Raw genomic sequence first — 12,369 nt, forward strand, 5'->3', positions numbered from 1 at the left:
TTATGTTTTCTAGTTATAACCACATTAAAATACAATCATTAAACTTTAATCTACAACTCCATATTATGGATCCTGATCTGATTTAAAAACAAAAAAGGCTTTTGTCATGTGAATGAGCGAAGAATGACACATCAGCAATGCCTACAAAAAAATAATAATAAAAACACACATTTGCTACTTACTGCTAAGCTATATCCCTTGTCTGACGACTGACGAACGAATTTAAAAAATCAGAATATCACAAAAAAATGATGCAAAGTAAAAATCCCCGAGTCGCCGAGATGAAACATGTGGGATTGATTACATCCTATGTTGCTGCTGTTGCTGCTGCTGCTGCACAGTGTGGTGTGCGCTCACTGGAGGTATGGCACAGACGCGCCGGAGAAGTTCGGGCTTGTAGTGAATCGAGACTCGTTCATGCAACCGGGGACTCAGACACGCCGAGGGGTGGAGGAGGAGGAGGGTGGTGGTGATGGTGGCGGCGTCGCGGGGAGGTAGTCTGTGTACGGGGAGGGGTGAACGCGCGCGCCTACTGGTTTGAGGACGACAATGTGAAAGCGTGCCCGTGAGGCACCCCCGCCCCTACACCCACCTTTTCCTCCTCCATCCGCCTTTACCCCACCCTAGGTTTCTCTCCAAACACGCATACACGCACATATACACACTCAACTCCCAGTCGTCGATAAACACGCGTCACCATTGGCTGCCCATCCGAACCAATGAGCACGTTGCAGTAGTGGAGGAGGGAAATGGGTCTAGGTTTGATTTCTTTGAGCACCAAATAGCCACAAGAACGATGAAACCTGCCTTCACTTCGATGTCTTCGTATCAAATCTAGTCTAAGATAGCAAGTTGGTCCATTGCTGCGCAAGTCCAGTGTCGTAAAGTGGAGTGGATGTCAATCTCTGGCCCCGGGCACCAGAAATGGCCCGCTACATCATGTTTGTGGTCCGCGAAAGCACAGTAAGATTGAATGACTGTCTGTGTATTTATGTTGACATATTTGTTATTTTGTTCTTTTGATTTCAAGTTGGCGCCGCAAGAGTGGCTGCCTTTACAGCAGCTCATGTATTTTGTTTTTCTACTTCTTCTTCCTTTCCTTTTTCATCACTTTGCTGCTGTGAAATGTGCATTTTTCCACTGAGAGACTAATAAAGGTACATCCAATCCAATCCTACAATCTTCCATTGGCTACCGTTGGCTGTCAAGCCGATCAGCTATCAGTCAGCGGCTACCGCTATGGCTACTCTTGCACTAACATGGCGCTCCTGACCTCATCAACATGTTAATTAGCCCCATGAGTAAGCACCCATGGATCCTTTCAAAGGCACTATGTGAATGTAAACTATTATTATTTTTATTATACACAACAGGAAAGTACCATCAGAGTAAAATTTCATCGTGGCAGACTAGTCACCCCCAACGCATCGTTTATAACAGTGAAACCTCAAAATACATAATCACCAGTGGTGGAACTGTTCTCGAAAATCAGACTTTGGTCCAAAACGGAACCATGTCCAAAATGTTCCATGTGGGAACTCGATACGCATCTGAATCATACTAAATGTTCTATAGTGAAACAGCAGAGTCATGTAATTAATGTACATGATTGCCCCTTTTCATCTGCTAATCATTTTACAAGTCATTCTGAACAGAATCAAGCTATATACCCGTGTGACTCCAACAACCATAAACAAATTCCTTGCCTGTTTTAACAAAACTAGCCAATAAGGATGAGTTTGTACTTTTGTACTCCCTAACACCCTCCACCCGGGTCATTTATTTTTCCCATTAAGTCTGTACATTTTTAAATTTGTAAATTTGTAAATTTGAATATTGGTGATACAACTGATTCGGAAAAGCAATATATTGCGATTTATGATTTTATTTACAGGAACTTCTTAATATTGTGGATTACAAGAATAGGATTATCAAAATAAATAAAATAGGGGTTTGGGTTTATTTCTTTTTTTCATTGTGGCAAGCCATCCAAACAGCATTGTAAATCACCGGAATAAATTGTACTTCTATACTTACCACATTGCAGAGTCAGTGGTCTTAGGACAAGTAGCAGTCTTTTTTATTTTTAAACACAGACCGACACTAAAAATGTCTGAAGTTGTACTTAAATACCTCTGATCATTTGAGATATATGGGTGGTTGTCCGCATTTGTAACGTTTGAACGTATAATTTTAATTTTGCTCTTTTTGTGGCTTGTGCTGTTCATATGGCTTGGCACTGTACACATACGCCCATACACACACACACACACACACACACACACACACACACACACACACACACACACACACACACACACACACACACACACACACACACACACACACACACACACACACACACACACACACACAGGGTTAGCTTTCCCTGTGCTTGAGTAATTTATTCCACTAAAAGTGGAAGGATACAGCCTCATAGGTTCCTGTTAAGGCAATTCACTATATGAACACATTGTAAACATTGTATTCGATTCTTTTATTTTCTCGGACTTCCGTTTTATTATACATCCGGTTAGTGACGTCATATCAGCCGCTCTTCACAAAAGCTCTCCCAAACCGCTCGGCAGCTCTCTTATCGTTCCTATACTATCTGCGCTAGACAGCTCCATTATGTGCTGTCCCAACGATTAAAAAATCTTTATGTTCTTATTTTTGATTCCTGCTTCATTAATAAATGACCCCATCAGTTCCATCGTCAGAATATATGAGCTGTTTCCGTCTAATACCCGATTCGAATCCGGTTTGTTTACACGAATGGTTAAAATGGCCGCGCTCCCTTACGCGATTCCTGATTGGCTGGCGGAGAACCAAGGCGCTGTCCATCATCGAGTGTAAACAAGGCTCTGATTGGCTGCTGGCCAGTCCGCACTGGGCTGCCTGAAAAAAGCAATTACTGCCCCCGCGGTTTCAAGGCGACCCGCGACGAACGATGAAAAGAGATAAGGAGGAGAGGTTTCAAGGCGCCCCCTTCTCCCCGAACCCCGCCCACCCACCCCTCACCTCTTGCGCGAAACCCCCGTTGGCCCCCAGAGCAAAAGGAGTCAAGAGTGACTAAATCAAAGGGAATGCGGTAAAAAAAGGGAGCAAATTACACGCCGTATGAAATGTAGAGGAGCGCGATGCAACAACAACAACTTTGCATTGAGGAAACGAAGAGAAAAGGGCGGCGACGTGCGCGAGCTCATCCAAACCGAAAACTTCAGACGAAGGATTACCAATTGTCAAAGTGAGTCACGTAGACCATGCTTCAGATTCTGTCGCCTTTAAACGGACTCTGTTGATGATTTAAAGAAGCTAAATTTTGTTCTTCAAACCGCTTCGTCAATTCTGCAATGAGATACATCACAATAGGGATGTGCGCATGTTCGCCTTTTTCGTGATTATTATTTTACAAAAAAAATCCCTGACAACACACTAAGCCGTTTTAACCACCGTGATATAATTTGTGTATATTTATATCATTTGAGGTCCTGACATACGGAAATGCAAAATGCAGGAAATAGTCGAGGCAGACGCGAACGTCTCATTTGCTTTGGTCCGGGCCCAAACAAAACACTCCCGAGTCCGTAAAAGACCGCAAGATGAGTGACTATACAACACTCGGCGCGTCTTGCTTGTAGAGAACAATACTTAATAACAGAAGCAATTACATATGACCCTTTAATTTAAAGGAGAAAAAAATGTATGGGCCAAAAAAAATGATTTGGTCTGTAATTAGATAATCGTTACCATGTTTGCAAATTTACATTTGGTCCAGAATTCCACAACTTTCCATTTATCTCAAGCTGCGTCTATGTAATTTGCAATATTTATCATTTGCTAGATAAACAGGGAAATTGAATTGAGGGGGATTGATTTGAATTTGTGGGGAAAAACACATTGAAAAACAAAGTCGACTTCATCCATTGACCACATGCTTAAATAATAAAGTGATTTGGTTGTATTATGCAACAACAAAATATACAGCACAAGTATAAATTGAAGTTCGCTGTGAGTGACAAAATCAGGATGCTTGAAAAATGTTTTTTGTTATTGTGAAGGTTACTGAAATATGTTAAGAAATGTGCATTAGGGAAAGTCTTACTTTTTCTGACATGTGAACATATTGTCTGATAACTTGGTCAAAATCTAATCACACACAAAAAAATTAATTAACACTAAAATCCAATCTTGAAGATCTTAAATTAAAAAGAAATACAGTTATTTCAACACGTCTAATTTGTTAACAAATATAATTTAGATATGAAGCAAATTATTCATCTTGCCTGCTGTTTTGTAACAGAATTGATCACAAAATAAAGTTGACTCTCCCCCCAAAACGGCTCAATGACCAAATTATGACATAAAAAGTTATTGCAAAATATGCTGCATAAAGAATAATGATATTATTTAGTGGCTGACATTTGAACATTTTATTCCTTATATGATTGAGTTCAAAAAGAAATCCCAAAATGAGAAATTACCACTGAATTCCCAATTTGTAGGTCCCGGCAGGTAAAAAAAAAAAAGATTTTATTTATTTATTTATTTTTACCCTAATTGTTTTTTTTTCTCCACTTGTCCATTTTAAGCATTTAATAAAAAGAAAATATGTTACATTCTTGGTCTGAATTTTTCACCTTTTTCACCTTGACTACTGTTTTCTAACAGAATTGATCACAGAAAAAAAGTTGACTTTCCCCTCAAAACTACTCAATGACTGGATTACGACATAAAAAGTTATTGCAAAATGTGCTTCTGAAAGAACAATGATATTTTATAGTGGCTGACATTTGAACATTTTATTCCTTACATGATTGAGCCCCCAAAATGAGAAATCACCACTGAATCCAAAATTTTAAGGTCCCGGCAGGTTAAAAAAATGTATTTATTTTTTGTTACCCTAATTGTTTTTTTTTCCTCCAGTTGTCCGAATCATCATTTTAAGCATTTAATAAAAAGAAAATGTTACATTCATGGTCTGAATTGTTATTTATTCTTTTATTTTTGTCTAGTTTATTTATTTAGTTATTGGTCACTGAAAAGTGGGGGTTGTGTGTATGGATGTATGTGTGTGTGTCCCGCACCTTCCTGAGCCGTCTTGCTGTGCATGGGGGGTGGTTGGGCGATTGTGGAGTGGAGTGGGGTGGGGAAGGCTTGGGGGGATAATTAATGCGGATTGACTGATTGCTCTTGAAACAGAGCGGTCCTGCACTAGGATTGTCGTCAAGCAGTGAAGCGTCCCTGACTGACACTTTCCACCTTCCCCTCGCGGCTTTTCTATTCTATAGGGGCCTGGTTCTTCTCTTCCTCACTCGACCCCCCCCCCCACCCTTCTTTTCCTTTGCATGTTCCGGGCTACTCAAAGCATATCTGAAATGAAATACTGTTAGAAAAGTGACTTTTTACCTACTCTGGGTTCCTCTTGTGCAAATATGAGAAAAAAATGTCACCAAGAGGATGTCTCATAGTTTGCCTAGATTATAAAATGACATCCAATCACACACTCATATATATTCTTTTTAAATCTCAGATTATCTACTTTGAAAGTCGACATCTAATCACGATGAAGAATGTTAAGAGTTCATAAATAAGATGGTTCTCCCATGAAGTTTTTCTGACTTTTACAGCCAGGCATCAACATTAGAAGCTCAAAATGGGCTAATCGTTAATCACATTTTTGGCGCCTTTGTGCTTGGGGTAATGGTAGGTAGCATTTGTTGTCATTTTTTGGGGGTCTGTTGAAATATGTCTTGACGTGAAACTGTTTCGATGGGTCACTTGCATTGGATTTGATTGTGCAGCTGTGATGAATAAAGTGACGGGCGAGCATACATTGGGAGTCTATAGAAGCAGCAAGATTCTGGTTGCATGTGTTGGGAAAACCGCAACTTGTATTTCGGGAGGCTAAAAAAGTTGTTTGAATTGGAAATACAGAAAAATATACAAATAAACTATTGACATTGGTCGTTAGCACAACAAAGCATTGCTCTGTTTTTGCAGTTTTTTACTCCTATCTCAAAATTGGGGGACAATACACATGACAATACAACACATACACAATCAATGAAAGGGATCGTGATCAATCGCTTTGATCGGTTTAAATCAAGGTTAACTCATTCTTTGCCAGACAATTTGTGTCCAAAAATGTGTCCACTCCAGTGCCAGCGTTTTTGTCATTGTCACTTGAATTCCAGAATCCACACAATATTGATTTTTAGGACTACATAAACATTCAATGCGGTGTTAGAAACCTTAGACACTCTTCTTTCATAAAAAAATAGTTAATTCCTAAATTCTATGGGTTTGGAGTTATATAAGCTTGAAATGGGGGCAGATGTCCAAAATACATATTGGTTTATATTGTGCTTTAATAACAGTTGAAGCTGCAAAAAAGTGCTAACATGGAAAAAAATAAAATTATACCCATTCGTGCAAAGGAAAAAAAAATGCAAGAGGTCTGGCCAGCGCTTTATCAGCACCCAAGCATGAAAAAAAAAAAAAAAAAAATCCGAACAAATTCGGGAATTGCGCTCTATGTCATATTTTCAATGCCCGAATACATTTGTGAATGGCAGTGAATGAGTTTTTATATAGGGGCATATTTAGCCTCTGTAATGGAGCAATGACGCTGTACACCACACACACACACACGCACGCACACACACAAAACGTCCCTATTGAGCCGTTCAACTTCACATTTGGGAAGTCAGCGAATAAAATATTTCCGGCACATTACCAGCAAATGGCCAAAAATGAACCTAAAGTAGGTGCCACGCCGACCACCGTCATAAGGCATAAGCAAACTTTTGCAAACGTCAAAGTGATACACCCCCTCCCCCTTTTGAAAAGTCATAATTCACAACCAACGGGAAACATACCGAATTGAAACAAGCTCCGAATGGGGGCCAGCCGTCTCCACGGGTGCCACTCAAGGAAAAGGCCACCCCCCCCCCATTCTTCCCCGCACCCCCTATTTCTGATAGAATTACAAAACACAGAGGTTCATTTGGGAGCCGGCCTGCCCTCAAGGTGCTGCGGCCATCTCGTGAGACAAAAGAAGACGGATTCGACTACTAAATAAGCTTCGGGGGTGGGGGAAGAGTGGAAAAAAAACACCCAAGACAAGCATCATTTTTTTACTATTCAGGTGGACAACACTGTAAATATATCAGTACTCACCCGCTCAACACCCCACCCACATGCAACAATGAATAGACCAGACCAACATGACCTTTCCGGGTTTTTTTTTTTTTGATCATGCAGACAAATGAATCGCGAGAGAAAAAAAGCGGATGGCAACTCAACCCCAAGAAGAGATAGATGGTGGTAAAACGTGCAGAATGGTCGAGCGCCAAATTAGTACCTGTCACGCAGATATATATCCGACTGTAATCAGCTCCAGGCCTGCGTGGAGACGACACCGGCATCTATTTATGGGCCATCAAAACATGCAGGTAGAGGCTGTAATTATCGTTAGGATTTATGGCCAGAGCGTGTTGTCTTGCATGCGTTTACATGGTTAAACTTGCGTGTTGTGTAATCACGCAAAAAAAACTTATTTATTAAAATAAAAAAAAAATTGGAATTTATTTTGGGTTGGCATCAAGTCATCAACCTATTTGGACCACTCCTGAAATGTCACAAATATTTTCTCACTGGAGGGGGGGGGGGGGATTGGAAAGAAAATAAGACTCACTCAAGCGTCTTAACTGAAGATTACAAACATGTTTTGCTAAACTCTAAAATGTCCGGGAATGTTGAGGTTGGGTTTAGCACAGTGGCTGGGTAGGCCACCTTGGGGTCAAAAGGTCACATGACCCCGTGCAACACAACACTCATCTTTGGAAGATTCTTGAAATTATTTTGACCAAAGATCGTTGCATTGGACACTCTCTGCTGCTTTAGTGAATACATTAATTTGAGGACATTTTTTACTGCAGGTCGGTGGTTTTAGTATCACCTAAAAAATAGAACCCCCCAAAAAAATCTCACTACAAGTGTATACTATATATATATATATACATGTATATATAAACATTTATATATACACATTTATATACACATATATATATTAATAATATATTTAATTTCTAAGCGCCTTTCAAAACTCTCAAGTAAATTATATCTGTACATATATATATACACATATATTTATATGGGCACACACACGAATCTATACACACACATATATACACATTTACACACAACACACACATACAGTATATACACATACACAGTATATACACATACACAGTATACACACACTATACATATATATACATATATATATATGTATATCCATAATCTCCGTGAGAGTTTTGAAAGGCGCTTAGAAATTAAATGTATTATTATATCTATGTGTATGCGATGCACCAACAAGTGCAATAAAACAACTGTACTTCAATGTATCCATGCTGGAAAGTAAATGAAAATGCTCGGTCACCATTGCATGTTGACTGCAATGCAGATCAAAATATCATTATAATAACCTGAAAATCCTCAATAAGATGGTTGGGAATTTTGGAAAACGTTTGATACGGTTTCAAAAATGTAGCTTGAGGCATTTGGTGTCAAGTCACCACTTCTCTATCCGGGTATTAAGCAATCCTGTTGGGAATAATATGTTATCATTCCTGCAAATATGTTGATAATATAAGCACCATTAAGCCCTCCTTAATTTTTATTACTTTATAATTGTACAATACAATAGTTGCGTATGACGTTCTGCACTCTGTCTGTTTTACCTCATTCAAATAAAGTTTTTTTTAAAATAATATTCCATCCAAAATAGGAAATACAAACAGAACGATGCTGACTCTCCGGTTTTAAAAGTTCAGAATTAGACTGAGTGAAGGCGGTTGGTAGCACACATCGTGATGGTTACGATAACACTGCGTGCACGCGTGTGTATGTGTGTGTGTGTGTCATGCAAATAAACAGCTTGGTGTAACCCAAGCTTGAGCCAAAGCCTATATGATGTGAACTAAAAAAAGGGGGAGAGCCCATTTGACATGCTTGAATCGGCGTGGACGCGCCGTTCCGTGACACCACATTGCCCTCGAGAGCCCCCCCCCCCGCCCCTAAATTGACAAAAACCTTTCCAACATTGACTTGATTCCCGAGACAAATTTGTCACGTAAGAGCCATAAAACATCCATCCGTCCATTTGCATTGACTTAATTGGCAACCGTTGAAAAGAAACGCTTAACTGCACGCCCCCCCCCCAAAAAAAAAATCCTGTTTAGTTATCGGAAGCGTACAACAATGTCGTGATTGCGCAAATGAAATTTAAAAATGATATTTTAATTAAAAAAAAAGGACAACAGGCCTATTCAAAGACAACGTGTCTTAGAAGTTGCTCAAAGTATCACCTCAAAAAGTTAAATACAAGCACATCCTTACTTCTTTTGTTGAATTGACACGTTGTGGGATTCACTGCCCCCCCACAATCTCCCCTACACCAAAGACAAGGACCGTATCCTGAAGGCCACGAGGCTCCGGGAAGTCGTGCACTCTCTTCAATTTCTGGTCAGGACCTCAATGGCAACACACAAGTTTTTTCTTGATTTTTTTTTTTTTAATCGTGGGAGGGGGCAAAAAGCACATCATGGAGTAAGTTACACCCACTTCCACTCCTACCGGCGAATTTTACGCACACACACCTTCGTCTGGAGTGTTTTGTTTGCAAATATGATTAAAGTCCGGATCTGAATTGATGGTGTTCATTGTTATTCATTTTACATTGTGGGAAACCCACCCCAAATTCTTTTTAGGTTACTGTCACAAAAGTCACCCTGTGTATCATTTTTGTGGTATTTACAGACTGTCCTCTACTTACAAGCATTCGACTTACGAACAACGATACTTATGAACATTTATGAGGTAACATATGTAGTATTCTCTCCAGTTGCACATGTACATATGTTTATAGAGCATATATTTTATGAAACATTTATTTTTCAGTACAAACCAGTACATGTTACTTGTACAAGCCTTAAACATACTTATATATAAACCTTAAACATACTTTAATAAACCATAAACATACCTGTCTGGCTAGCTAGATATCTGGCTCGCTATTTATTGGCTATTTATAAGATGGCTCGCTAGCTTTCAGTCTATTTGAGTTACTTCCGGGTTGAGTGAATGCTGGTGTGTAAAACTTATACTGTGACTGTAAAGTGACCTTGACAGTTTCTAAAGGCGCTTATAAATGAAATGTATTATTATTATTATTATTATTATTATTATTATTATTATTTCATACAAAATGTAGCACTGAAGCAACTTACGAACAAATTCACCTTACGAAAGACCGTTCGGAACGCATCTCGTTCGTAAGTTGGGGAGCGTCTGTATTTATAGTTGACTTAACTGTAGACCGAATTTCCGTCTGAAGGTCAAAGTTCAGCCGGTATTCAATGAGAAAAAAAAAGAAAACCCACCCATACATTGTTGAGCTTTTTACAAGCATTTTGGACGCAGACGCGCACACGCCGGTCCAATTGGAGAAGAACTATAAACATTTAGCACGGGCGTTAAAGTCCACGGCATTTTCGACGCCCTCGCCGCCTTTGATCACCTCCAAGCGGTCCGGACAAGTTTGTGCGTAAAAGTGAATTTACCTCACGATTCAAGATGACTGTGGGGTTTTGGAGGGGCAGGGGGGTAGTTCGACCCTCGCTCTGTCGAGTAGTAATGATTACAAACAGGCGTGCTGTAAAAAAAAAAAGGGGGGGGGTGGTAGCGGCGTAGAGGGGCGCAAACAATTTCCACTCGTGGGTCAGTTTTACACGTCGGATAAGTGGAGGCGTAAAACAAACAAGCAGCGAGGAAATAACCGCAAGAAACGTGGCGGTTGTTGCACTCATCTTCCTTGCTGCATTTTCTCAACACTAACCCAGTCTTCCACCTCCATAACCCCTGCCCCAACTACCCCCACGCCACAGGTCACCTCTGGAACAGCCACGTCACCGTGACGTTAACCCCTGCGTGGCTACGTCCGGAACACAGGAACGTGATGATTGTATATTTGGGGGCAGGGGGGTAGAATGTGAGAAAAAAACATCTTTCCTTCATAATTCATATGGATGGGAAAATTCCCATTGCAGCTCATGTTAACCCATTTACGCCGAGCGTGTTCATATTTTTAAAAAATCAAAATAAAATCAAAACAGACTATCAAATAGGTTCAATTTGAGTATATAATTAACCAATTATATATAATTAACAATAATTAATGTGACAAGAAACAACATGAATGCATTTTAAAAATGAATTTATCTGCGTTCATCTGAACACGCGAGGCATCAATAGGCTAAGATGACGCTCTCCATTGAAATAAAATAAAACATTGTGTTCAGTTCAATCCGCTTTATTTAACGGGATGTCTTCTATCAAGCACAAAGTGATAGAATGCTATTTTTGTCATTAAATAAATATTTCTTGGTCGAAAGGAACGAATTGATGGCATGTCCATTCATTCCAATGGGAAAGTACGATTTGAGATGCTGAACGTGCTCTTGGACCAAATTCATTTTGCATCTCAAGGCACCGCCGGATGGTACAAATTGAGTGGCAGCTCACGGTTTACAGGTCTATCAAGCTTGATACAGTGTACAGTGGACTAAAGGGGTTTTGAGGGGGGGTTGAAGACAAAAATGCACCAAAAAGATGAGCCCTTTGCAATCCCCAACAGGCAAACTCTATTCAAATAAAGTTGCCAAGCTCAAGTAAAGTCGTTCTATCTTTCCCTGTACACACACACATATCCCAGCTCTTGTTTTCTGATGAAGTAAATACAGTCTTGATGTTGTTGCTCTTTAGCACTGTCTGCCATCTGGTGGTGCTAACTGTCATAACACCGAAAAAGAGTAAACATGGGCATTTTCAAAAAATTACCGTACCACCGTCATAAAATCCGCAATGTCCCCTAAACTAATGCATCTGTCAAGGTTTGTTGATGTCTTTCATTTTAGTTTGTGTTGCTTGGCGTTTCAGTTACAACTCTGTTAACTTGTTTTTAATACTTGTATGACAGTTTTGGAATGTGAAAATACACAATAAAATGTTGCATTATTTCCTTGGGGAAAAATATGGAAGATGACAACTTGGAAGTCGACAAGCTTCCCAGAACAGATCGCATTAGACCCGAGAGGTTACACAGTATTTTTGGGGTTTTTTTTGGGGAGGGGGGGGGGGGGGTGTTTTGGGGGCACTTCCCACTGCATCTTCTTTACAGTCACCAATAATAATAATAATAATAATAATAGGCCATATTATTATATAGGCAAGTCCATGTGCAAAAATTCGTCCACTCGAGTTGCCAGGGTTTTTGTCATTGTCACTCAAATTCCAGGACTCTCA

The 12,369-nt window shown here is 39.8% G+C and overlaps 1 protein-coding gene across 1 annotated transcript in view; it reads right to left on the reverse strand.

Annotated features, from left to right (window-relative positions):
- bahcc1b (BAH domain and coiled-coil containing 1b) overlaps window positions 1-430 on the reverse strand; it is a 49,746-nt gene extending 49,316 nt beyond the window's left edge. The window contains exon 1 of the mRNA XM_089015246.1: window positions 183-430. The gene's annotated coding sequence lies outside the window, so the exon portion shown is untranslated. The remainder of the gene's footprint in view (window positions 1-182) is intronic.
- Between the last annotated feature and the right edge of the window lie 11,939 nt (window positions 431-12,369).

The sequence above is a fragment of the Hippocampus bargibanti genome, linkage group LG15 (genome assembly GCF_051943395.1).
Source record: "Hippocampus bargibanti isolate YZ-2025 linkage group LG15, ASM5194339v1, whole genome shotgun sequence".
NCBI classification, from domain to species: domain Eukaryota; kingdom Metazoa; phylum Chordata; class Actinopteri; order Syngnathiformes; family Syngnathidae; genus Hippocampus; species Hippocampus bargibanti.